Source organism: Strix aluco, chromosome 1 (genome assembly GCF_031877795.1).
Source record: "Strix aluco isolate bStrAlu1 chromosome 1, bStrAlu1.hap1, whole genome shotgun sequence".
Classification (NCBI taxonomy): Eukaryota; Metazoa; Chordata; class Aves; order Strigiformes; family Strigidae; genus Strix; species Strix aluco.
The window spans coordinates 58,449,062-58,471,594 of record NC_133931.1 but is presented as its reverse complement, the minus strand read 5'-3'; the positions used below and the strand labels follow the sequence as shown (position 1 = coordinate 58,471,594).

Here is a 22,533-nt window from a genome sequence, read left to right as displayed (position 1 = left end):
GGGAGAGCTTTACAGCAGTGAGCACCTCGGGAAGGATGCCCTTGCTGTCAAATGCCCTTGCAGACAACCAGGCAGACTCTCTTCTCCCAGCACTTTCAGGGGCTACAGGTTCCTTAAGACTCTCCGCTCCCTCGCCATACCCCCAGACAATGATACCTACCTTACAGGAATTACCTGTTAAAGACAGCGCCTCTTACACACAGTCTATTTCAGTCAGGAAGGCTGACAGGCAAAGGAAGAGGAAAAAGGCAGCTGAGTATTTTTCGGCCATTTTTCCTCTTGTTGAAAGCTCGCATGTTCCTCTCAGCTCAGACCCTCTCTTGTCTATTCAGTTTGGGGATCAGCATGCCAGCAGCACTCAGTAAATAAAAAAACTGACTCCAAACTGCACATGTTATTTGCAGCTCAATAAAAAATAATGCTGGGTCTTTGACACATGTTTATATAACACCTAATATAAAAGGGTTGTTACCTTCTCATGAATAAGTATGCAGCCCAGGCCGAAGTCTGGAATCATTTTCTAACTAGGAAAACAAAATCTGTGAAGTCCAAATTCCAATTCAAGTTTTTCTTAAGGATTTTAGACCCAGGGTTCAAGTTTGGGACCATACTTGTTAAAACTAAGCAGACTTGCCAAAATAAACAAAGTAAATTTTGTGATGAAGTGATCTTGACTGATTATGTTTGTTTATTTATGCTTACACAGATTTTGGTATCCTGCGACAAGTGTCTCAGCTAATGCAAGACAGATTCATCCACGTGGAAACAACCAATATTTCAATATATATTAATAAAAAATGCTCTAACAGTAAACGGTAGCCTTTCCTACTGGTTGCAGTAGTTATTGTAGAGCTTTATAAGGCTTGATCTTATCATGCAGCTCCTTCTTATCACACACTACAGTGCTTACACTTGGAAAATTAATGTTATAGCATTTTAATCTTTATTATTCTCTACAGTTTGAAGTGACCTGTCTCTTTGACTTTATGAATAACCTACACACTCCGTACGCTTAATTTGCTATCACCATAGCAATTTTTTTTAAAGGATGAGTCAAATTTACTCCAAAATTAAATTAATTTTTTTTCAATTAAGTCTTCTTGTGGCACTGAAGCACTGGGCAAAGCTTTTATTTAAAAATCCCTTTCTTCTTCATGCAAATTTCATTATGAAAATCACAATAAACCTTTCTTTAACATGAAACACTAGGTCTTATATAAGATGTGTTTACAACATTTACTACCTTGTTAATTCTTTTGTTCATGGAGCAGGCATTTGCTATGACACAGAGTCTGTCATTCTCATCAACTCAAGTGATTCATCTGCCTTTCCTACACTTATCATCCAGCCTGTCTTTCCTAATTTTTTGTTTAACTTATCACTGTTTAGATACTGCTCTCCCTCTTTAGATTCTGAACCAGGCTTTTTCCTTTCCACTATATAAGGTCTAATGTTTGACAAGCTATTGAGTACTGCCATTCATGGTACCGTGACTCATTTCTATAATGACTACTGTTTCATACAAAAGAAAACTAGTGTTACTTGTCATATAATTACAAAGAGTTAAACTCATCCAGGTGTTAGAATATATGATGCAGGAAAACAGACACATAGGAGCAGTGGTTAGCACTTATGAGAAGCCAGAGCAGTCTTTGGCACCCATGCCACACTCCACTCCCTTGCTTACAACCAGCAGAAATAACCCACGAAGAACTGGAACACATCATTTTTCAGATGGATAAAGGGACATCCTTGAAGATCCAGGACAGTCCATGAACGACACACACCCTCCAGACCCTAGGATAAACACAGGTTTCGGCAGGACTAACAGGCAGGTAAAATCCTGTTCAGCCTGGGTCCTGTCTTTTCAATTAGACAACGTCTTGCCTCAGAAGAAGTTCGTTGGGTCACTGTAGTCACTGGAAGTTGTAGCTAACAAAGTAAAGATACATGTAGCTAAACCCCAGGTATATTGCCCTGCAAGGGAAGGAACTCAAGAATGTTTAGTAAGTTAGGGCTGAACTCATCTGAACATTTTAGATAAGTTAGTTTTAAACTAAAAGATATCTAAAAGACAACACCTATTAATGCTAAGTTTTCAAACTCCAGGACACTTTAAAAACATTCCTTGCATGGCTGGCTGGCACTCTTTTGATCCACACGGCTAACTGATGAAGGCACAAGAGGTCAATCGCATGATGCTTTTTTTTAATAATCCTGGCATCACAAAAGATCACAGCTTTCAGACACACTTGCCATCCAAAACCCAATGGACAAGAGTATTCTACCTTTGGCTTCATTACTTCTTCAATTTGAAATGCAGGCTACATACTTCTAGTTAGCTAAAGATGCTGCTGCACAGTATCTCCTTAAAACTAACACTTATTTTATCTTATAATTTTTTATTGAGACAGTTCATCTACGTGAGCATCCATGCTTTATCAAACAGTATTTTTTAGAAGTTCAGAACCAGTTCAGTGGAATTCTGTCTTGCACTGCATTCACTCAATCTATGTCTGCCAAAAGAACTACTGCCACAAACCAGGGCAGTTACTTGCAGAACATCTACTCTGTCAAACACGAAACAATCCAGGCTGTATCCCAGAAACACAAGCACCTTTATCCAGCTCAGTCTTACACATCCTTCAGATGCATTAAACCTCCACCTAACGCTCACTAAATGCCCAGGGATAAGGTCAGTCACAGAGAACTATAGAGGAACTGAATTCTCAAGAGATTTGATTTAGAAAACGTGACAGTGGTTTGCATCACTTTTTACTAGCCACCACAAAGTCAGAAAAGACTTTCTGCTTTCCACACAGATAAGTGCTACCAGATTTTCAACTGGATTATGGATTACAAAGCAATGAATCCTGACAAAATCACTTGTGTAAATTGCAAAGATACACTTAGGATACCAAGGATAATTGTTTGAATTTTTGATACTTTCAATAAGCATTTCACAAAGAAAATTATAAGCACTGAATCCCCTGAACATGTTACTGTTTTTTTCTTTCTAATATTTAAGCTACTGTAAGAGTAGGGGACAAGAAAGAAGGCCAAGAATACATTTCTGTTTCATATATTGCAGCTAAAACAGACCTTAGGAGGATACAGTATTGCCCATCTGCCTCTCTGATGCTCCAGCAGAATAGAAAAATGGTTTGAGAGCTCAGGAGAGAAATCAAAATTACCCAAATGCCTGAGGCTGTAAGATGCTCTGCAGTAGAAGTAATACCATCAAAAGCCACAACTAACATTACCTTGCTAGTCACAGGAGATTTCTCGCTATCCTTTTGTTTCCTGAAATGACAACCGAGAACCACAAACTTTTTGGCAAGGAGCACAAAAGATGGGTAACTGTAACAACATGAGAAGAGCTTCAGAAGTCAGATGAACAGAAGGAACAGATGTGGAGCAGGTGTCTGCTCTCTGCTTATAAAATGATGGTTTTTCAGGGTCACCACTGAAATAACAGAAACTTGAAGCAGAACGTAAATCCTGAGAAGGTCCCCCGTCGGGCTTTCAAACATCAAATGTAAGATTTCAAGCATTCAGTGTTACAAGGTAAAGCCCAAGGGTCAATGATTTCTTTACTAATTTAGGGAGTGACCAAAAATAGAAGACAGCTTGCGGCATTCTTGTCAGAGCCGACCTATGGAGATCATAAACCCCAAGAAAGCTTGCTGCTTCTTCTCTCACTGAAGAGTGTCTGAGATGACAGTTCCCTGCAACTACAGCCAACCAGACGCCATATTCCCATACCCTCCCTTCCAGCTAGACCTATGAAAGACCAGCACCAAGCTCTGAGCCACAGGCTGTCCAGCCTCAGATCTGCTCAATAAGAACTGCATTGATTAGAAACTAGTGAGAATTGAGCCACCTGACACATCTTTATCACAAAAACTTGGTTCAAAATCTTCATGTGCCCATTCATGATTTGAGTTTCTCTAAACCACACGGTGCTTTACGCAGCATGAGAGGACAAGTTAAGAAGCAGAACGGCCCTTGTTCCCATGCGACTGCAAAGACATTCACTTCAGATCAAGTCCATGTCATGAAAGCAACTAATTTAGACATGATGTTAATAAAACTATCTCTGGACTGCCTAAAGCAGCTGGTAGAGCTCTACATACTGAAGAAACAGAGACCGTCTACTGGTATCACTATCAAGAAGTGAGGCAGTTGATGTATTTCTTAACTAGCAACAGAAAGCAGGACAATAAACATCGCAGACAGCTATGGCTGTAATACTGGCCCCATACCCCAGGGTCATATGATGTTGTAACATGTTATTAGGTGCTACCTAGTGTTGAAATGAAAATCCTGGGGCTTACAGTCATTGTACACTGACCCACAGAAAGATCATGCGGCCCTCCTAGCATTTTTTTTATTTTTTACCTTACGTTTCTCATAGGTCATCTCTAAATGCACATGCACAAATCCACTTATTCTTCAGCTTTCCTCAGCTGAAACGCAAGAAAACCTTCAAGTGCCCGTGGCAGAAGAAGTTACAAAGCACAGAACCCCCATAAGCTTTTAGCAGCCTCTTTCACCTGCTGAAAGATCGTCTCCTCCTTGAACTGACACCAGGCTACCAGAGGACAAAATCTTTGGCGTTTTCAACAGCTGCTTTTCACTGTAAGTCCACAGGGGAGACTTATAAGCAAGGGAGAGAGTTTTCAAAAGAAATGGATACTACTTCATGACACTTTACAGTCAGAGGTGGTAAGAATGACTAACAACTTTCCAGCACTTAAACAAAACCTACGTTTCAGCTAGTTTTTCCCCCAGCAGTAAGTTGTGTTCTTACACATATGGCAGAGGTGCCTGGTGAGATCCTGGGCTCTGATGACTAAGAACAACAATACCCCAATCAAGGAGCAGAAAAGTATTTTTCGGAGCTGAAAGCTTATGCAGAAAAGTTTCAGCAGCTCAGCAGCTTCCTGCTGGCTGGCTTCACCGAGTACAGCCGAGATGAATCACAATGTTCTGCAGAAGAGATGTTTTTCCCTTCCCAGAAAAAATGAAGACTTTTCTCCTATCTAAGTCTGTTTTAGAGGAATGTTGCCAATATACAACTGGCTGCCTGTAACTCTGCAACATTACTGGTGAAAAGGAAAAATCACTAATATTAATGCAAAAGTGACATAGAAATGTGCACATGATGATACTCACTAGCAAGTATGCATATTTCTTGGCTATGAAAGGTCTTCTTAAAGGTCATTTTAAATCATTCACCTTTGTAAATATTTCTCCATAAAAAACTTGTGGATACCTAGAGATGATGTGATTAAAGGGTTTCATGACAAGTTTTTTGTGAGCAAAAAAACATCACAGCCAGCATCTAACTGGCCAATTCCTTGAATAATACTGACCTCAAACACTCATGCTACCACATACATCAATATATAAAGTATTTTTCCATCCAACATTTCCTCCAGTTATTTTTCTCCCTGCTAAGGCATCAGCTCTCTATTCCTGCAGCAAACAGCAAGAGCAAACAACTGGCTTCTTCAACAAAATACAACACTTCCAGGTAACTAAAAGCACCCACATTTTACATTTTCAGACTACAATAATGCAACTGCACTTGACTGTTACCTGCTGTCAGAATTCAAGCTTACAATACAATTTACAGTCACACAGCCATTAGTTAAACAAGTGTAAAACACGCTTTTTTCTTTTAATCTTGTTTATTAGTAAGGTCCCCACTTCCCAAGTCAGGACTGCTTATCATTACTACAACACAAAAAAAGCAGTCAGCGAACGAGTACAAAGATTTTAAAGTGGAGACACACTACAGGAAAGTGTAAGCTTCCTGCAGCTGCTTAAACAAGGTTTTGCTTCATACTGTGGCCTTAACAGGACACCGCCATCCCAACTTAGCCAAATTCAGTAATTTGAAGTTAATTATTTTCTTCTTTTTTTTCTTTTTTTTTTAGTAGCCCCCCCCAATCCATCTAATTTTCAGTTGTAACTTACCAGGAGCAAAGATTTTAGTCCCATGAGAATGGAAAAGCAGCTAGTAATTGAAAACAAATTAACCTCTTTCCAACTGTGCCTAAGTTGTATTACCGCGTTTTCAAAGAAAATCTTTACCATAATCATACAAATCCTGGTAACATTTAGAGCAGGGATGGGAGAACAAAACTGGGTAAAGGGAGAGGTTTTGTGCTGCTGTGCTTAGGTAGATTAACATCACTAATTTCCAGGGCGGGTTGAGAGGTAGTTAATTCCTAACTGCTAGCGGAAGTGTTATACATCTGGAGGACTGACATTTCAAATATCAAAAGCTACCTTTCCCTTAAGAATAACATAGCTATGTTTTGCTGGTATTGCGACTTTGTTGAGCAATTATCTGATCAGGGATCAACAGAGAAAAAATATTAAAATTAAGCACGTTGATCAGTCATCGCTCTCCATTACCTTATAATGGAAACATTCACATTTGGCTTCATGGAAGTATCCTATACTTCACAGGCGTACTGTGGAAGTATTTCAGCTATCCTGTGAACTCAGTAATCCTGATTAAATTATTCCTCACTTACAGAAAAACTTAATTGATTGCAGTAGAGATACATCAGCATAAACATGTCATTGTGGTGACAAAATTGTCCATATTTTGTAAGTACTTCATATTTTGAAAATACTCCATTATTTACTCTTTATTTTTCAAATATGAACTTGGATTGAATAAACAAAGCAAAAAAAGAAAGGCAGCACATTCAGGAAACTCAAATATGAAAAACACTATTTAAGATTACCTAGCCTGGAAGGCATTAAAAACAGGGACAGGTTCAGGTTATGGTTAAAAGATGGTTAAAAGATATTCAGGTCTGGTTAAAAGATTTCCTGCCTTGTCATTACAGAGATTTTCTGAGAGGCCCAAGAAGACAGTATTGAAAGCTAAGCACAAAATTGGGCATTCAGACAACTCTTCCCTTTGCCTGCTTCTGGGTGGGTTCATTTGACCGCTGGCAGCCCATGTAAGTCAGTTTATCAAAAAGAATAACTAAATTGGGGTACTCAGTCTAAAACATTTAAAGCCTGACAGAGGTGCTGAATCCAAGCGAGCACAAGGTAAGAGCACAGGATTTCTCTTTAAGTCAAAGCCTCCCTCTGAAGCTTGGCACCCAAAGCTGATGCCCAAAATAAACTCTGTGAAAAACGTTAGCCTGAATTTCCCTCTCCCTCAGCCTGAGCTCTTCAAACCGTCATCTGATGTGAGGTAAAAAGGGAAATTACAAAGTGTATTATTACATACTTCAGATGCTGCCTGGAAAGAGGAAAGGTTTATTTTGTGAAAAGCTCCTATTCCAGTGTGGCTGCAGAGGCTGGATAGTTAAATGAAGCAAAAAGTAAACTGACAGCAGAAGGAGAAGTAGGGTATCGTCCTGACCATTTGCACTGGGCTCCATCTATTCTGCAAAGGACAGACAGCTTTTCACCACTGTACGATACATCTGACAATATGAATTTGCCAACCTGCTGTATTTATTATTGGGGTGTCAGGTAAGGATGTAGACAGCTGTGTCTAAACCAAGCCATTTTCCTTTTATTTACTTCCCTTATGTTTCTGCTCAAAACAAACTGAAATCAAATTAATGTCTCCTAATTTTAATGAGGATTTTGTATTTTCCCATGTAGTATGACTTCTCAATTCAGACAATAATTCAGCTAAATCAGTGGTCGTTCAGAAATACTACAAATAGCTCTGGGTAGTAAAACACAGTTTACAGATTACAAAAATATTCCACATGGTGACAGAGAAAGGTAGAAAAAAAACTTTAATTCCAATAGTTCAATGAACAGAAAAGAAGCAAAAAGAAGCAAAAGTACATTTTTTTTTTTAATTTCATGATTTGATTAAAAAAAAAGGTTGGTGTTTTTTGGTTTGGTTTGGGTTTTATGCTTAGCAGAGCAGCAAGATTCAAGTTCTTACAGAACCACATTTGTGATTAAAAGAAAGGCATGAAATTATTTTCAACTGCAACAGAGTAAAATAAGGACTAAGTGCAATTTTTAGTTCCACATTGTTTCTTAGTAGAACAAATGATGACTAAATCCCTGTACTAGATTTTGCTAGTTCAAAGCGTCACTGGGGTCACACTGAAAGCAAGTACCCACAGCACGTGGCAGAGCTGTAACAGGCAGGGTGCCTCTCAAGTCTCTGCTGCTCCCAGCCTGGGCCACTCACAGGAAGACATTTCCAAAACACATACCCTTGCCCACCCCACTGTATGCCACTGAAATGTTAAATGCATGTACTATATTTAAATATTTCCAATGCTATTTATTTATAATTAAGATTAGGAATAACTCCCCATGAATAAGAAAACTGTATTGCCATATTCATACACACTTAAGATAATTCAACTTTACAGTTTTGACATGTGTAGCTTATTAGACTCTTAAGAATGTAAAAACACCATTGGCGTTTTTCATATTGCAAGTGTCTGGTAGATAATGGCCGTGCAGATTTTATACAGAACAGCGCAAGTCAACTTGCCAAACTTTCATCATCACTCCTTCGGAAACTCTGAGGGGGCCTATTAAATTGGCATTTTGTTTGACATGTACACAGAATGTGCTTAGCATGCAGAACAAGTATGGCAATAAACCTTTTCTTAACAGCTGTGTTATTTCAGCTAATGATAAACATGTATCTAAAGACACATATCCCCACAACTTAAATTGGTGTGAAAAGCTCAGTCACCCCATGGAAAGAGAGGCCATCACAACAGAGAGGAAGTAATTTATTTATTCTTAACTATGCAATTAATTGTCTCACTAATAAACACAGCCAAATACACAAATTGTTGTTCTAAATTAAGTAAAGTTCATGATCATCGTAGCTTATATTCTGTCTCTGACCCTGCTGCATCTATTCTTTAGCGACAGATTCGTACCCATGGGCACATGTGTGCAATTATCACTGATCCTGCTGGAAGCTGTGATTGCATAACTGAGAGAGGAGTTTATTTTCCGGAAAGTTCCTTACAGTCTAAGAGCTTCAGAGGCCAAAAAGGCTCTTTTTGTCATCATTGTGGTTCATTCCATTCTGACTACATTCAAAATGAAAAAAATCTGGACATGTGAAATGCAGATGTTAACGAGCAAGACAGCATATTGATTTGGTTAAGCCATTTAATTTTGACAAACTGCCAAAACAACAATAAAAGAATTGCAAACCTGAAATATTGGAGATTTCATCAGCAGTCTACAATGAACAGGGAGATAATGAGTCCCCGGCAACCTCTAGGAAGGGATCGATGCTCTCCACGGAACTGCAGTGACTGGGAATTCCAGACAGTGCCCTTCGATTTTCTCTGAAATCTTATCTTTACAAAGTAAACAAACACAAGATAATAACCTTTAAACTTTCTGCAGCCATTCATAAGCAGATTCATCACTACAGAACAGCAGCCAACATTCAATATTAGTCTCTGTTCAATATGTGGTACTTTGCGTATCACAAAACTCGATCTTTTAAAAGGCACAGGTTGCAATTCCCCAAATCGTGACACTTAGAAAAATAATAAAATGAATCAGGGTGCCTCAGCAGCATTCTCCAGCTTTTCTCTGAATCAGCAGAGCTGTACACATCCCACCTCTCCAGTGAAAACTAAATTTACCACATAATCAACTGAGTCCACAATCTGAAGTCTGAAAAACCACTAAATACTGCAGAAAACCCTGCAAAAACTACTACCTGTTTCAAAATGGGAAAAATACCTTTGTTTTCAGCATTTTTTTAAAAACATGACTCAACTTGGATCAAATTTAAAAATATTTTCTTTTTAGTTACTTGTAATCAATCTAATTTTGGTTCCTGTATTCAGAAATATGAAGCAAACTAAACTATGACAGAGCTTTTAAAGAGCATATGCCTGAAACAATACTGCTCTCTATGGACATGTTAACTACCTATTTTCAGACATCCTCAAAATTAAGTTAATAGCTATATAAAAGCAGAATTTTTCAAACCAAACTTTTGACATATCCATCTTCACAGAATTTTAAAAGATATTTTACTCTAAATATTTAATAAATGCCTTCTAATTCCTTGAAAACAACAGCATTTAGACTACATTAGCCCAGTATCTTCTTCAATTATAATCATATCGTTTTATTACATTGGAGAGAAAAAAAGAATAGAAGAGGTAAGTGCTGCTACATTATCCCCCCATATTATTTTTTTACAGCAATTTGCAGAACACCATCAGTAAACACAGTGCTTTACAAACCACATAAGAAAGGTCATTACCCCAGAGAGCTTACAACTACAGCAAACAAATCAAGTACAACAACCCTTCCATTCAAAGGAGATATGAGGACACTCCTTTTTAATATATTAGTGTATTATCATTAAAGAGATCTTTAAATCACTTACGATCCCCAAGTCAAGCAGCACCAAATCAGCATCAAAAGTTGACAAAAAGGGGTCTATTCTTCTCCTTGCCCTTACTTACTCATAAGGTGCATCTTGAAACAGTAGGTAGATGCACATCAACTCACTTCTCCATCACAGGCACGGAAGGGAAAGTATGGAAGCACTGCATGGGAGACACAAGGGAACTGTACCTGTCAAAAAAACCCCACTAAAATCCAGAAGCACAAGCTGGGCCCCAAGCTCTGCTACTCTCCTGCTCTTCATGTTACCTCTGCATGACTTTTCTTTTGACTCTTGCTGGCTACATCTTTGACATTCTGCAGAGTTGTGCCCACCAAAAACACCACTCAAGGGAAGAGGCGAAGAAAACCGGAGGAGTATTTCGTGCATGATAAAGAGGATGGAAGCTCCTAAGAACACAGATTGAGACATTTGTTTATATTGTGGACTAAATATTAAGGTTTCCTTTCAAGTTTACTTCTTTTCAAACTGAATTTCTTATATGACATCAGACCTGGAAAACAGCCAATGTAAGGTCTGACTAACTATGACAGTCATTTACTTTCTTTCAAAGTGTCTCCTTTTCTTTAATTTTTAGATCAGCAATAAACATCTTCATTGGGTCCTTCAGGAGTTTCCATCCTGCTCCTCATATAAAAGCATTAATCGCTACACAGTCAAGTACAAACCATTATCAAAGTAGAGGAGCCTTGTTTTCATTGCAGGTTCTGCCACCACAGCAGCAGTGCCTGTAAGATACAAGTGCAATCATTCTGCTCTTAATAAGCTCCTTCACAAATGCAAAAATAATTTTTTTTTCTTTGATTAAAAAAACCCAGACCTTAGCGCTCTCTGCGGAGGTTCACATTCCATTCAACTCAAAGAATCTGTGCCTCCGTAACCCAGGAAATTTCCTTCATGGCCTTACACAGCATCATCACACTCCTCCTGCTACTTATGAGTTAGAGACTTAATAAATCCATCACCCGCTCCTTTCTACACATTACAGAATTTTTCCCACACCTAAGAAAGCAAGGAAGCTGGAAAAAACCTGTGACATGACAAATACAACCTTCCATAGGCAGGACACATTTAAACCTCTAGGCAGGAGTGGTAGCTCAGAGCTCAGTGGTGAAGGGTAGTCAGAGGAGAGCAGGTGCAGCAGCTTAATGTATGAGACAAGATAATGTTCAGTTTAAAGTACTTCCTCAAAATTATGTTTTAATCCTATTTTGCCTTTCACCACCACCCTAAACCCATCCTTCCTCTCCACCCAAAAACCTATCAGAGAAGTTTACCCTTTAGCCAAGAGACAAAAAAATTAAAAAAAGCAGTGCAAATCCCAGTAGGATAAGGTAAATGCTGAATATCTTTAACATCAGCCAATTCCCAATAGTAACATTTAGGAAAAACTTACTACTCAAAAAGATGGGTTTTTTAGAAATTATTTCTGGTGACCATTGTCAGATTTACTGAAATTAAGGTTTCATTTATAATTGATTAACATAGATTATCACCTTCTATACCCACTGCAGACTAATTTTATACTATTAATGATTATAAACAAAAAGGTAGCTATCAATTATTATGAGGTTTTCTTTAAAAGATGTGCAACTGATAATTAACAAGGTATCAGCACACTGTACACTGGCAATTGCTTACCCATTCATTAAAAAATCATTCATGTGTTACTTGTGCATGACTATAAACCTGAATATAAAACAGAACATTATTTTCTCACCTCCTGCTGATCCAGGTACCCAGCCTTCAATACTAGAAAAAAAATTACTGAAGGTGTTTTCTGTGGGTAACTGAGGAAAACGTCTGGAAGAGTTAATACTGAGGTTGGCTTTTGTTTAATAAAAGCAAAGAGAGACATACTGCATTTCCCTAACAGGTCCCAATCATAATGCTTAGAGAAGAGGGAAGATAATTTACCAGGTGTACACATAATCTTTGCTGAATTACCAAAACGCCGAAATGAAAAGAGGAAGCTGCTGAAATGAAGGAATAAAATCCACATATAGGTAAAGAATCAAATAGCTTAGCTTGATAATATGGGAAAATAATTAAGAACTTGGATCAGTCAACTACTGTGAGAGTAAAGTTTTCCTGGAGTACATTTAAGCTGACCAAAAGGCCTACGTTAGGCAGCAGTGTCCTACTTTCAGTACACCCAAATATTCTTTTTTGGACGTGCTATCTTGCTAGTCAAGTGTACAACCATCATGATAACTTTACCACATATACACCCACACCACCTCAGATTTTGTTTGCAATTTAGTTCTGTAAATTCGAGCCCTTATCAGCATCTTTGTCCTGATCATTATCAAGTGTGTACTACTTCTGTACGGTTTTTTTTCCTAAATCAAATTTATTCTCCTGTTAGACAGCATTCTTCAAAAATCCCAGCAATTGAAAATAAGTGGCATAGTTCTTCTGGCATCAGACACTTAGTTAAGTTTATTGTGTTTTCCAATGCAGGATTTAACAAGAATTTCAGATAAAAATTATTATACCTTGACACACTGGATCCTGCTAGTAAGATACTTAATCTACTTTTACTATAATGTCAGGTTTTATTTTGCTGCTGTTCTAAATTAGTAAACATTTTGAAATGTCATGTTTACCAAATTTTGAGGTGATTAATAGCTATGGGCAAACATAGTCACCTGTGAGACACCATTCTTGGTGTACCAAGCAACAATGGGTAATGTGAATCATCCATCTTTATGCTTCAGTGCACTCAATGAGAACTGGACTACAATATCAAGTCCTAGGAGAAGAATGGGGTTTGGTTCTATTTAATTTTTAAGTTGTATGCTTATATATGCAAATAAGCTGACAAAAACCAAGCCTTTCCCTTGCCTTCAGACTCTCAACCCTTCGGAAGAGTCAAGGCTGGATGAGGCCCAAGCCCTCATCCAGCACCGTTCCCAGCGAACGCCAGGGAACAGGCGTCTGGAGCAGTGGGAAAAAGAGCACTGGAGATGCTGGCTGCTCTTCCACTGCATTTTCTGACAACAGGAGACTTCAAAGACAGAGCACAAAGCACTAAGCAAGCACCCAAGTGCCTTGGAAACAGCATTTGGCAGCTAAAACTAGACAAATACCACAGGAAAGACCTTGCATAGCACAGATCTAACACAACCATGCTGTAAGGATAGGAAGGGAGATACCTACACTTTATTTACATATACAAAGAAGGACCACCGTGTAGGTGCCTTGCAGTTTGCATGGTAGCTAAATCAGCTGGTACCTTCTTGGTGAGCATTTGAGAATAAACTTACTTTCAACAGTGAAGCAGCAGCAGCAGTGACTACAAATGGTGCCTCAAAGAGAAGCAGGCAAGAAAAAGATACCAGACTTGGAACGATCCGACCTCCCAGTCTCCAACAGATGGCAGGAATGGAAAAAACAAAGCCAAACGACACCCAGTGACCCTGGACAATGGCTTTCCTAACTTAAATAAGCAACAACCACGGTGCATAGAAACAAACGGTGAACAACACGCTTGAAAGATGAACTCTCACCTATCCTTTAAATGTCTAGCAATGAAAACACTGGTCAAACAGAAGAAAGAACGTTACTTAAATATACTCATAAAAGCGGACTCAAAATGCTTTTCCTTTTTAAGCAAAAATTTAGAGAACAGACCATTCTGGTGAACCAGAATTTCTAAACTAACCAAGTGGGGTCAAGGAACAGTTCTTCAGGAAGAACCAAAAAAGGAAACAAAAAGAGGAAGAGCATTTCCTCTTTGCAGAGCTTCGCTTCAGCCTGCAGTCCCGTAACTGTAGTGATGAGATAAAGCTTTTCCTCACTAAAAAGGAAATGTCTCTTCCTCACAGTAGAAAAATGTACAGCCAACTCATCTAGAACTCAAGAGATGTAAGTTTGGAATTAAAACAATTTGCATGTCCACAACAGACATGTACTATATAAAAAAGTAAGTCCAGGAAAAGAGGTTATCTATGAATACAAATGTCCAGCAAGACACTAAATACAGTTGAAAAGTATGAGGTATTGTGTTACTGCTAAAAGTCATTTGAAGATTTTCTTTTTAGCTATATTAACACGTGCAAATTTTACATATATTTGTTTTATGAGAAGTCTTTAAGCAGGTCCTAAATAAAATTGCAAGAGCATAATGATAGGTGATCTACTTCAAATTATACTTCAGTTGCACATATTTTATTATTCAATGTTACATACCCAAATGATACACTACAATCACCCTATTTCATGAATGACATTAAATATTAAAAGCCTAAGAGGAAAAAGGGCATAAGGTTTTAAGCAGGAGGAGAGAGATGAACATTACTGAAAAATGTAAGATGGGGAAAATAAATATAAGATTATAGTTGTATTTTTTAATTATTTAAAAATGCCCATCCACTTGCAAGAATAACTATTAACTTCGCTTGGCAAATGGTCATATGTAACTACCAGCAATTGTTCCAAGAAGTGGAAGCATTTTTCTCCTTGGAAGGTAAAGAAACAAAGGAAGATTGGAAATGAGGCAATTCCCAGAACAAGTAACAGATTTGGGGGAATACTGCAGTAGGTGAGACTTGAAATCAGACAGTCATACTAACTCAGACAGTTTTAAGGCTTTAAGGCTTTCAATGTTTGCTTTTCCTTCCCACTGTCTAAATTAAGACACTTTTATCAACCTTATTGATTTTACCCATTAAACTGGATTTTGAGATTAGAGAACAACAGAACTTTTCAGAGTAGACTCCAGCCCCACACGAGAAGGGCGCACTAGCTAACTTCAACAGACGTGACCTTTAGAAAGCAGTATTATTCACCCTCTGCTTGTGGGCACTTTGAGACATTAGCACTTTGTGAGATCTCCAGGCAGTATTTTATCAGCAGGGCCCATCCAGGCATGATGTGCACTTTCACAGTGTATTAGCATATCCAGAGGAGGAACACTGCGGACTGCAATGGCCTTTCCTTGTAGGACAGACTTGAAGTGTGAAACAACTTTACTGACATTCTCACTGACATCCAGGAGCTCCTCTGCATATCCAGAATTCATCAGCATGTAAAGCCTAGCACTGTATACTGAAGAAACTGATTTCCAGAGCAGCTTAACTATTAGTACTTCAGTCTTTGACCTGCCTATAGCCTTATATTCTGAAGTGTTCAACATCATAACTTTTTCCTTCTTTCCTTGAACGTTGAAGAAAATATCAGTCTTTACATACAAGCTGAAAGCTGAAGTTTACAAAGAAATCAAACTTATTTGACAATGTAAACAGAAACCCTGCTTCTCATCTTACATCTGTATTGACCAAAAGTAACCCCGGTGAAGTCAGTCGGCACTGACTCCCACACAAAGGGAGGGAATCTGGTCCAAAGAGTAACATAACCCTTCGGACACAGACACAACCTAGCAAAAGAGCCAATGAACTGATCTGAGGTCACACAGAAAGATGGCAGAGCAGTCTGTAATAGATTTTTCCTCGTTAATCTCTGACCAGTTTTGCACTCAGTGTTTCTGGTGGTCACTGAATTCTGGTCACCCGAGCAGGGGATTCCCCCACGGCACTTTCAAGGTCATCTTGCCAACAAGGTAGGAAGGCTCAAATCGCCAACAGCAATCTACAGTTACCTCAAACCATTCTGTAGCACAGTAGCTTGGGGTGGTGTAAAAGTAGACACAGACCTAGCTCATTACTATTAAAAACATTTCAAGCTGCTTCAGTTTTAGTAATGAAAAACTATTTTTCTCTTTCCTGTCTTATTCAACATAGCAAGCGAGCAGAAATTTGGGCTACAAGCCACCCTCAAGCCCTTGTTCCTGAGCACTTTTGCAAATGTCCAACTGGCTTCACCAGTTGCTGAAACACATTGAAGGCACTCCTGAGGAAAGATCAGTTTGGCACATTTTTGTCAGCTGTAAGACACAACATAGCTCACTGCTTTAAAAAGGAAACACAAGAGGGATTCTTTACCTTTCAAGTAGTAGGCTAAGAAAATTGGTTTGGCAATTACAATTCTGAGACCTGCTCTTCCAGATCTGGATGTGACTTTGTCAAGGATATGTGTTAGTAGGAACCCAAGAGGTGTTTGATTAAATAGCACATGCTAAGCAAGCCAGAAGAATTTCACCTTACAGACAGAGTCAATCAGACTGAACTGACCACATCCCAAATGTAACAACACTTCATAAAGAACTCACACTAAGAATTCAGCTATTCAGTTTAACATTTTTATAACAAAACCTCCTATTATAAAACCCAACTTTTCTTAAAAGGCATTTCTATCATCATATCATAGTATGATACATTTTATTCGATTCTGCAGTCATAAAGAATAATGTTTACATTGTAAAATTTTGGCTAATATTACCTACAGAAACAAACTTTAACCTGCATACGTCAATTTCAAAATAAATATTGCAAGTTAATATTCCATCTTCTCTACTATTCTGCATTTTTGTCTTTAGGGTTTAGTACTAAGTGATAAAGAAGCTTATCTCATATATAAGACATGCCACTAACACTGATCTATTTGCTCCCCAAAACATCAACAAAAGGAGCTATGGGTCATTGAGCCAAAAAATTAAATGCTGAAATGTACATCCAACAACTTTACCCTTCACTAGCAGATATCCTGTGGAAAAAAAAATAAAACAAATACAACTCAAATGTCTAGCCAAAAGCAAACATTCAGAAAAGAACAAGGTGAAATTCAGTCCTGCTCTTCAGGACGAAAGGTATCTTGTTACAGCTTCAAATCTTTCATAGCGTCTGCTTGAGCACAGCTAGAACATGTGGAGAAAATTTATGGTATTTTATCATGGTTAGCTTGGGGGAAGGAAGAGGTTTCTTTGTGAGGTCAGGCACAGGAAATTATTAGCTTTTTTCTTCAGTTCTTCAACATGCATTCTCTTCTACTGGTAACATCGCAGTCATTTTGCCTACAGAAAGCTCACTAGCCAAAGAAGTACTAAATTAAGGTTATCTCGCACTATAAGCGGGCACTTCAGTGGAAGGTACACCATTTTTTCCAGGTTTGAATATAACAAAGTCAAATTCCGGTCCATATTTGAGCAGGAGGTTTTCACCTGATAAGCTTCAAGCTCCATATATATACGACAAACTTACACAGTCTAAGGAAAACAGTGAATATTTGTAATTGTACTGTGTTTCCTCCCTACAACTATTCTACTTTCCAGGCTCTTTCCTCAAGTGAAAAAAAAAAACAAACAAGAAAAAGACTAATCAAATAATATACCTCTTAATATATACCCAATGACATTCATCATGATTTTATCAAAGGAAAGAGACTGCATTGTAAAAATTAATGGTATTTTCTCAAAGCTGTGTCTGCAGTGTTCACAGGTCAGCAGTTATTCATCCACCAGCTCAAGTTAGAGCTAAAGACAGATAGATACTAAGAACAGGACATCACCAACTTCACAGGAAAACAGAATTGGAAACATTTTGGGAAAATGCTGGGAAAAAAACCTAAACCACTTAGTAACTAAAGTGAAAAAAGAAAGATCAAACATACACCATCATCCAGTTCATCCTTTTCTAAGTCCAGTAGGACTTTAAGAGAAATCCTGCATACGGAATTGGACAAAGCTGCAAGCAACTTTGTCCTCGTTTGAAGCGGATTTAGAGTAATTGCTCTCAAAAAAGTTCATAGCTTGAATGGCTGCAAGCACAAAACTACTAGTGTCTTGTAGTCACTGAAATAGGAAAAAGCTGAAAAACATCATATGCCATGTCAGGTAGCTACAGATATCAACAGGAAAAATAGGTACAAATATTTGTAACTAAAATACATTAACTAAAAATACATCTTGGCCTGGAGTCTTCTAACTGTAACAGGATGCATTAATGAGAATATTTATAATATATTAAAACAAGACATTCTAGTAATGCACTGAAGAACACCAGAGAAAAACAATCAAGGAATAATGAAAGAAAACACACATATACTCAGCACCATCTGAATGGTAATGATAAATAATAAAATAAAACTTTTGTTAGGCAATACTGCAAGATATGCTGTCAACCCTATAGTTCTACTATCCATTCTGGAATACTTTTTCATCACTAGAAGGATAAACCCAGGGCACAACATAGTAAAAGAGAAAGCAGAATATTCAAAGTTTGAAATGAAAAAATTCTGATCACCCAGTCTATTTACCTAATTAGTATTTCAGCTATTTAATGCACTTAAATTCAGGCAGGAGACAAGCAATTCTCACTGCCTGCCAACCAAGATCATCAGATCTATAAATCCCTTTTTATTAGAATTTCCTTTTAAATATAAATTCCTTGTGATATATTTCCCCCAGTGTGTAGTAATATAGCAATGTGCTTCTATACAGTCTGTCTTTGATCTACAAGTTTGACATGAATTCTTTAAATTAGCGTAGTATTTTAGAAAAAATAGCTTTGAAAGATGCATCATTTTTCCAGAGAATTCCAACAGATACAAACTTCGGACCTTCTGATTGACTTCAGCTGTATTAAAATGAAATCCAAACCTAGCATTTTATATTCAGTCATGAGGGTGGAAATGAAGAAGGACAACTAGAAACAAGCTTCTGCACGTATGAAAGCTGCCCCACCACCCACCAATCTCCTTTGGTGACACTACTGCCAAACAGCTACAAGCCCCCTAAAAAATCCCAGCCACATTAATCTCATTTTACTAGAATTTTTCAGAGGATGAGAACTTTGGCAGCAGTCTATCATAGCTCATACAAATACTTTAATTTTTCAAAAGAAAGGGAAAAAGAAAAATCTCTTTTGTAATTAGTAAATAGTTCAATATAAAATATTAATGTACCGTCACAGGCCTGATTATTCAAAATTCTTCTTCGTTAGCACTTTGAAATTTGAAGTTCATTTTGCACTATATGTGCTTATTTTAGTTTAAGAAAGCAGACTGCTTGAAAGTCAGCAACTGAAAGCTTAAATGAAACTAAACTAAAAAATTATGTAAAAATCCTTTTTTTAAAAGAAATATTCTGTATCTTCTGTGTATATCTCACTCTTTAATTTCATCCTCAACATTATAATTAGCTATTTCAGAACAAATACCTCATGCTAAAACACAAACTCTTCATCTTCCAAGGTTATTCCTCAGTGTCACTTTTTTATAAATACTGTTAATGTAAAACACTGTCAGTGCATGGCAAAGGCTGCTGTTATAACCTGGAACACTTCACCAGTGCATGCGAGCTCAGCGAGCCCCTAAGAACTTCCCAGCAGTTACAGTTTAATAAAACAAGAGTCATGCCCTGATGACCAAGGCTTGATTTAAGAAAACAGTAAAACACATGGGTGAGTGCTTCTCTTGAGTTTTGGGTTAAGAAAAAAAATAAAAAGAGAGAAATTGTTTGGGAAAGTAAACAAGTCAAAAGCACAGATAAAACCTAGAAAGCTGGCAACAGAGTAAGTTTTTGTAACAGTGTAGAATTAAAGCAAGAACATCCAACTTTACCTACCTACATCTAAAAGAGCCTCCTCAGAACCATGAAAGCTCTATCAAATGGTAATTTGTTGAGTGTGCTCTAGCACTGCAATTTGTATTTAATTACAGTTTCACAGTTATTCCTTATTTAAGATATAATGCTCTCCAAGCAGAATGCATCTCAGAAGGTTTATTGCACACCAAGGGATGAAAACCATGCTTCTTCAATCACCAGAATAGCAGCAAAATATCCCAAGTAGTCACTGCTACATTACTAAAATGGCATTTTTAAATATTACTTTCATATACTTTGACTGAAATTCATACATCACATGAAATCAATGAAGAGTTAATCAAATGTTTAATTTGCATCTAGAGTCTAAGCCTGCAATAATAATTTAATATCATTGAAAATGTAATCAATTTCATAGGTGATAAACAAGGGAGCAAAGGGTAATATTATCATAAAAACACAGCAACTGCCATATTCAATCCTCTGGGATTCTTTACATCCTGCTATACTAGACACTATGGTTTACCTTATCAAATAACTTTAGACAACAGCCGTAACTGGATGCTCCAGGAACAAATTAAGACCCATCAGTGTGCACATGTATAAAAACATTCCCCACTTCACTGATTTGTGTCTTAGACATTTGTTAAGCCTTGAAGCACAAGGTTTTGTGGCCTTTCCAATGAAAACTCTTGGCATTTTTGTGGTAATTGACATGATTGTCAGTATTTCCTACCCCAATGAAGTGAACTCTTTGTTAGTGAGGACAACATGATCCACACATCAGGACATATAAGCTACGGAACATACACATTGTTCATATGAATGCTTTCAACTGACGAGTTGCCCAAAATTAAAACAGTTGTTAATCATTAAAACTTCCAAGTTCAGAAAAAATTCAAATGGCTTTTTACAGTTCTGCAAAACTACAATTTCTTCCAAATAATAAAGAATCCTAATGAATATGCACTGAACCAAATGTAACACAAAAACAGCCCTCTGAAGCCCAACTTAGGAAGTGAAACACATCTTCAGTAATAAAGACAAAAATAGAAAGCTAAAACCAAGAACAAATAAGGAAAGCATAAGGTCTCCTAACAAAGAAGGAAAAAATATTCCCTGCTCCTTAATCACCTTTCCCTCACAAGGCCACATCAATCCTTCCTGCTCTAAACCAAACCTCATTTCAAAGCAAACTGTTCTATCATTAAGCCGTAGTCAGTCAAGCTGTGTTTAAAAAAAAAATGGCAAGCAGAATACTAGGTCTTGTGAATTTTCCTTAGAAAGGAGATCAACCTTATGAGGTCTTGACAAAGCCACCTAACCAAATGAGATAAAACCTAAAACAGGAAAAAGAAATAACTAGTTCATGAGACAATAATAAATTACAAATAGCAGAGTAAGTGCAGATCTACACCTAGAAATAGCTGATGGCTACAGGATTTCTGGTTTGGCCTGGAGTTCAAAACAAGAATTCCCTGATCTGTGTGCCAAGTTGTATGGGAAAACCAGAAAGTTCTGGTTGTCTCTAATATATATCTGCCATAATTAAAAATGTATGCTGTCAAAATACCACAAATGCCACAACAAAGTTGTTGTTTGTGTGTAGGTAGTAAGGATCTAGTCATGTTGATACATGGACCCACCTGCATTTGGGAGACCTCTTAGCATCCCTAGAGAAGATGCCATCATGTCTAACATTCAGGTTACATGGATGGCCCTGGACAGGTCTAGTGCCTATAGCAACTGTATCGTTGAAGAGCCATGGGAGAAGGTCTAAAAGAAACGAAAACAGGAAAGATTTCCTCTTCTTTCTCTCTCTTTTTTTTTTTTTTTACTTGAAGTCTTTGTAAGATTTGCCTTCTAAACCTCAAAAATCTCACTGCTTTACAAACTGCTGACCTACTGTGGAACAAGGTTAAAGATGTCCAACCACTGATGTAAAAACATCTTTTTTGCTGTCATGTTTCAGATACTAGATTTCCTCACATGTGTGTAAACACGTGTTCTTCTGAATTAGCTTAGACAAAAAGTTAGACCAGCTTGCTAAAGTGAAGGAGCCTAAGTGGTGCTGACTTTTTCACATTTCAAATGCAAATTATTTATTCAACTACACAATGCCAAGCCATAAAAAACCCCCTACAAAACACATTCCCACAGCTAACCCTTTTGTAAGTGGTTTGTGATGGTGCAACTAAATTAAAATGCAACCTAAAAATGCTATTTTCTTAATACTGCAGGAAAGAAAAATAAAAGTATATACAAGGTCATTTGCATAATAAATACAAAAATATTATTAAAAAGCAATACTTTCTTCTAAAGCAGCCTGCAAGTCCTTTTCTTCTGATTCCATGAACATCATACAAATACATGCACATAACTCTAAATCAGTTATCAAACCCTAAAAACTTCTTCCATCAGGATAGTCTTCATAATTTTGATAAACTATTAAGACAACATTTAAGAAACAGGGATAATGTACATAGAAATTGTGCTTATCTACATTTTTTTAAGCTTTTATATTAAGGTTTGACCTCAAAGTTATGTCAATTGATATAGCAACAGTAAATTTATATGTATTTAAATGCTTATTTAAAAAAAAAAAAAATGACGGTATCATGTCCAGAATTTTGGAAAGAAAACAGACACTTTCATTATGTAGGAGAGAAAATTT

General features: G+C 37.4%; 1 protein-coding gene across 4 annotated transcripts in view; it reads right to left on the bottom strand.

Annotated features, from left to right (window-relative positions):
• LDLRAD4 (low density lipoprotein receptor class A domain containing 4) overlaps positions 1-22,533 on the bottom strand; it is a 294,715-nt gene that overhangs the window by 212,223 nt on the left and 59,959 nt on the right. The window contains exon 2 of one of the 4 annotated variants that reach the window (XM_074822558.1): positions 9,196-9,344. The exons of the other annotated variants lie outside the window; for them this stretch is intronic. The gene's annotated coding sequence lies outside the window, so the exon portion shown is untranslated. The remainder of the gene's footprint in view (positions 1-9,195; positions 9,345-22,533) is intronic. 4 annotated transcript variants of the gene reach the window in all.